Here is a 6844-nt window from a genome sequence, read left to right as displayed (position 1 = left end):
CAGAAATAAAAAAGGATTATAAGGGAATACAATGAAAAATTATATGCCAACATATTAAATAATCTAGATGAAATGGACAAATACCCATACAGACACAAACTACAGAAACTGATTCAAGAAGAAACAGGAATCTGAATAAATCTATAACAAGTAAAGAGATTGAATTGTTAATCAAAAATTTCCTGCAATGAAAATCCCGGGAGCAAACAGACATTGACCAAACATTTAAAGAATTGCTACCAATCCTTCACAAATTCTTCCAAAATAGGAACAGGAGTCATCATTTCCCAACTCATTCTATGAAGCCAGTATTGCTTGATACCAAAGCAGACCAAGACATCACAAGAAAAGAAAACTACAGACCAATGCCTCTCATGAATATAGATGGAAAAGATATTCAAAGGTGAATCCAGAAAATATATTTAAAACTTTGCAAGTGGTGATCAAATGTGATTTATCCCAGGATTCCAAGGTTTGTTCACCTTTAGATATCAGTCAATATAATACCCAGTAATAATAAAATGAAACATAAATACTACCCTGTCATCCCAATAGATGCAGAAAATCATCTAAATAAATACAACACCCTTTCGTGATAAAAACATTGACACTAGGAACAGAAGAGAACTTCCACAATCAAATAAATGACATCTACCAAAAAAAAAAAAAAAAAAAAAAAAAAGGTCCACATTTTCCATCAGTCTTAATGGAGAAAAACCAAAAGTTTTGTCCTAAGATCAGGCATAAGACAAAGATGACCACTCTTGCCATTTCTATTCAACATTGTATGGAAAGTTCTGGCTTGAAAAGAAATATTGAAAAGGCATCCAGATTGTAAATGAAGAAGTAAATACATTTCTATTTGCACATGACATAGTCTTGTATATAGAAAATCCAAAGGAATCTACAAAAAAAAGTTAGAACTAATAAACAAGTTTAGCAAGGCTTCAGGATACAAGGTAAATATTTAAAAAATTATTTGTATTTCAATACACACATGCATTCTATACACTAGTAACCACACCTATGTATAACAGCATCCAAAGAAAATGTTTAGAAAATAATTAAAAAAACATTTATATGACTTTTACATTAAAAACAGCAAAGCATTGTTCAAAGAAATTGAAGAATAGATAAGTAAATACAAAGCTTTCCCTTGTTCAAGGAATAGAAGACTTAAAATGTTCAATATGGTAATACTTCCAAAATGATCTACTGATTTAATGCAATCCTTATAAAAATCCTGACTGCCTTCCTGTGCAAAAATTAAAAAGCTGGTCATAAATTTATAGGATTAGTAAGGGACCCAGAAGAACCAAAACAATCTTGAAAAAGAAAAACAAATTCAGAGTACTCACACTTCTTGATTTCAAAGCTTACTATAAAGATACAATAATCAAGATAGTTTGGTAGTCACATATGGATGGACTTAGTGAAATAGAATTGAGAGTCCAAAAATAAACTCAAGCATCCATGGTCAACTGATTTTTGAAAAGGGTGTCAAGACAATTCAATGGGGGAAAGAATAGTCTTTTCAAGGAATGTTGCTGGGAAAACTAAATATCACCATGCAAAAGAAAAGAATGAATTTGGGGACTTACTTCACATCATATATAAATATTAACTCAGCATGGATCATAGACATATATACAAGGGCTAAAACTGTAACATCCTTAGAAAAAAAACATAGCAATAAATCTTCAGAAGCTTGGATTACATAGTAATGTCATAGATAGAACAGCAAAAGCACAAGTGACAAAAGAAAAACTGCATTAATTGGACTTCATCCAAATTTTAAATGTTTGTACTTCAAAAGACTCCTTCAAAAAAGTGAAAAGATAATCCCCATGGGGGAATATATTTGCTAAGTATGCATCTTACAAAGGTGTGGTATCTAGAACATATAAAGAAAGCTAATAATTCAAGAATAAAAAGACAAACCAATTAAAAGTGGGAAAATATTTGAATAAACTTTTCTCTAAAAAAGATAAACAAACTGCCAATAAACACCTGAAACGATGCTCAACATCACTGATCAATTGGGAAATGCTAATCAAAATCACAATTAGATACTCCTTCAGACTTACTCAGATGGCCATAAAAAAGCAAAAACAACAACCAAACAGACCATAAAAACTGTTGATGAGAATGTGGAGAGAAGGAACTTCCACACATTGCTAGTGGGAATATGAAATGGTGCAGCTGGGACATAGTTTGACAGTTCTTAAAAAGTTAAATATGGAGAAACTATATGACCAGTAATGATACTGCTAATGGGGTGGAAGTGTAATTTAAGATAACTGAAAACATATGTTCACATAAACCTTTCCGACCTATTTTCTCACAAGCTTTATTCATAGTAGCCAAGAATTGCAAACAACACAAATGTCCATCAACTGATAAATGAATAAACAAAATGGGGTATATGTATACAGTGAGATGTCATACAAAGGAATGAACCTTGAAAACATTATGCTAAGTGAAAGAAGTCAGACAAAAAGTCCACATAGTTATAATTTATACGACATGTCCAGAATAGACCAATCCATAGAAACAGAAGGTAGATTAGTGATTGCAGTGACTGCAGGGATAGGAGAATGGGAAGACTCCAAAGAGTATGGGAGTTCTTTTAGGTTGATGAAAATGTTCTATAACTAGACAGTAATGATGGCTACATAACTTTTGAATATTCTAAAGAATCACTGAATTGTACACTTTAATAGAGTGAATTTTATGGTATGAATATTATAATAATTTAAAAAGCTAAGGATAAATTTTAGAATTCTACTCATGTATTTAAAAGAATTTAAGTAATAATTTGAATATTTTCTTCATTTATTAATTAGTTATTTTGTTTCAATGTAATATATATAATTCTTTTTTAGGGAAATGTTATTCTTACTCTTGTTCAATATTATTTTCCAATAAACTTTGAAAGCTGCACAATATAATTCTCTACCAATATTGATTTTCACTCTTTCATTTGAATTATTCCCTTCAAATTCCATAAGAAATCATGCATCTGTGTGTATATTCATATTCACATATACATATACACATGCCTTATTTGGTTCATTTATTACATTATCAATATGTTAGATTTTCTACCTAATATGTATTGTTTCTGAAATTAATACTAATTTAACTGAAGAGTTTGAACAATCCAGGATTGCATAAGTATTCATTTGTGACTGAAACATGAGATTTTCATTTAAAAATAACTGAATTATTTAGGTTACATTTCTAAAACTAACTTATCTTAAGTGCTGTTAAGCACATTTTCTCTTGCATGATTATTTGACCAATTTTAGTTACAATTCATTGTGGTGGCAAATAGGAGGGTGATTCCATTTTCAGTGAAGTAAATTTTGGATGGTGGAGAGGTTTCTCAATATGAAGATACATAGTATTGAGGTTTCTCAATATGAATATTCCTTCTGAATATTCAGATTATTGTATAGATAACACTGGTGTTTGAAATTTTATTGTGATAATTTTAAGAAAAATAAAGAACACAATATACAAAAAACCTGAATTAAATAATCTCTCCTTGTGATACTAGACAGCAAAACTATTTAATAAAACTAGTTATGGATATTTGTTTATCAGGATAGCTGTGGGCTCTTTCAGACAGGGAATTGTTCATATTCACCTTATTTTCCTTGTTCTTTTTAGCATCTAGCTCCAAGTGCAACATAATAGGCATTCAATAAATATATATTAATAACTTTATGTGATAAAACAGAATTTAAAGTTTCATAAATTTCATGAATTGTAATACCAAAGAATAACAATATTTTCTCTAAGTAGTACCTAAATAGATCTTTAAACAAATACATAGCCAAAAACCATAAAGGTCAAATATTGCCATGCATCTTAATTTTTTAAAGATGATTTGTTTGTTTATTTGTTTATTTTTGTTTTTTGGATGTATCTGAGCATGGCAAGAAGAAAAGCGTACTCCTAAATCTCTGGGGATATATTTTGAATATTCAGGAAACAATGTAATTTGGAAGGACAATTGTATCTTTGTATTAATAGCAAACATTCCATCCCTGAATCTAGCCAGTATGCTTTTTAAGAAAGAAAAAAAGTAAAATGAGCCAAAATACAATAAACATTAAAAATTGTTTCCCTTAATCTGACATTAATTAAAATTCAAAGTGTCTATGAATCTGTTAAGTTATACATTCTTATAATTTTGTTAGACATTCCAGCAAGTCTGCTTTGTTATATGTTTTTTTCTAAACTTCTTTGTTTCTGTGATATTAATTCTTCCAAAAATTTAACTTTTCATTACTTCTTTGAAAGACAATCTGTAATGAATGCCAGGCCCAGGGTCACTGGTTGAATTACAGACCTGACTCAAGTAAAAACATTGGCTCAGCACAGTAAACTTGAACAAAGATTAAGCAGCCCATATATAAATGAGGGGATACAGTACAATGCTAGAAGACAAGGTCTATGGCATGTAGCAAGAGCCTAACAGATGCCAATCATGTAGCACAAATCATGATAGAAGAAGGAAGAATAGATGTCAAATAGTTGACTCAGGGAAGTTTGTTTGGGGAGGTAGCTGGTAAAAAAAAATCATTAGCTCTCTCTGAGGCATATTATGGAGATCCTAGTGTGCTTAAATGAGTTCATTGTTGATAAATGGTTTCTCAGGTAATCCTACAAAGCATTAAAAATACATACATGCATATTATAAATATGTTCAATTAAATAAGATGGTAAAATTTTAAGGGACTGATATCCCCCTTAAATATTATCTCCATATATATTAGGCCTGTATGTATATGTACATATACATAACACATATATGCATACACACACACTCACACACACATGGACACACATATAGATTAGACACATGAATTCTGGAGTGAGCACAAGTGTCCAACTTAGCTCCTTTCCATGGTGATAGAGGAAGGAAACTAAACGGAGATTGTGGGTGACCCAAACAGAGTGAGTTATAAGTGTGAAAGTGATTATTTTCTAAGTTGAATCAATAACACAAATTTTTGCATATGTTTTTCAAATTTTACCCAACTATTTGGAGCAGATCAATAGAATTAAAACTACATAATTACTGGATAAATAGATTGGATGTTCTTGTGAAAAATAAAAAAACAACACATTTTTGAAGGTGATGTTTATTGCCCAAATTTCTTTCCTTGTTGTTACTTATAACAATATTGTAATTATCTCTTGGTACTTCCCCTGTTCTTCCCTTCCATAATATTAGGGACCCCAATGAATAATAATATTACATTACATTTATTAGTATTCAGGTTTGTAGCTGTGCCATTATTTCAGTAATCTGATGTTTTAAAAAGTTCCTTCCTATAAAATTGGCAACTACTCAATAATAATGATTGTCAATTTGCAAAAGGTGTCTTCCCTGTAAAAATAAACAGAGCATTCTTAATGCTTCACCAAAAAATGTACTTAGAGGAGTTGTTCTTGATTTAGCTTGAATCAGAATCAACTGCAGGGTTTGTTGAAAAGCAAATTGCTGGCAAGTTCCAGACTTTCTGATACAGAGGACCTGGGTAGGGCTTGAGAATTTGCATTTCTAACAAATTTTCAGGTGATGCTAATGCTTCTGGTCTAGGAACTCCACAGTGTCTTAGTGAAACACTGTTTATATACTTGAAGTCTGTAAGTCAAAATCTGTTTTAGGATCTTATCCTTTTTACCCAGAGCTCCATTTTCAGTTTCTTGGCTGCAACTCGTTTTAGTCTCAATAAACATACTCGTTGCTTACACAAGGTCTTTCAGCTGGTAACAGACCATTCTAATGCATTTGGATGGCATTGTGACAGCATACAATTTGATTGCACTGTTCAAAGAGACCTTTGGGTTAAATGGACAGCCTGTTAACACATCGAGGGCACAACCTTGTATGGTGAGAACCTCCTTTCCGACAAGATTCAAATACAAACCAGCTGCCAAGTTGCTCATTTCTTTGTAAAACTTCACTAGCCAATCTTTATTGTAGGGATAAGCTTTTAGTTCCAAATTGCAATTTTTGAGCTGTCAGAAGAGAAGTAAACTTTACTGGCATTTGGGGATTGTAGTAAAATAGATTGTGCTGCTTGTTTGCTATGTTAGCATCAGCCTGGTTTTTGTTTTCATAAAATGGTGATATAAATAATTCACTCAAAAAAAAAAAAACAAAAAAAACAAAAAAACAAAAAACAGGCAGGAAGCATTTAACATCTCGTAAGGGTCAGGAGATATGTGAGTCATTGGGGATACATTATATGTCACAATCTTCTCAGAGTTTATGGCCTATGCCAATAGTCTTACCTCCTAAATTTAAAGTCAGATTTAGCATCTATATTGATAGCACAGCTTGGATATAATGGTTTTCATTCTCTTTTAGAAGTACATATCAAAATGCCAGAAACCTTCAAATTTGATGGACTCACCCCTAAAACCCCAAATGCCTTAATCCTACATGACTCCACCACACTTTTCATTGTTATATTAGAAGATGAACAGCAAGAATAGAGAACATCATTCTTAATTGCTACACCTATTTAATATTGGAACAATCTCTATAGGCATTAAATCTGGCTTTAAGATTGAAGTGAATACATAGAGTCACACAAGGTAAGCTAAAGAAGGTATTTAATTTGGTTCTGTAAATTTGGAGTTCAAATTGACAGAGTCAGTTAAAGATCTTGAGTCTCCAATAACAAAGGAGAATTGCATGTATGAATAAATCATACTACATTTTTTAGACAGACATAGCAGCAAGATCCGCCCTGATATTTTATTCCACCCCCCTTACCCTAGTTGGTTGTTAATCTTTATGACAGTTAGGTCAACCAGG

This window comes from Choloepus didactylus, chromosome 3, assembly GCF_015220235.1.
Source record: "Choloepus didactylus isolate mChoDid1 chromosome 3, mChoDid1.pri, whole genome shotgun sequence".
Classification (NCBI taxonomy): domain Eukaryota; kingdom Metazoa; phylum Chordata; class Mammalia; order Pilosa; family Megalonychidae; genus Choloepus; species Choloepus didactylus.
This window is presented reverse-complemented; position numbering follows the sequence as displayed.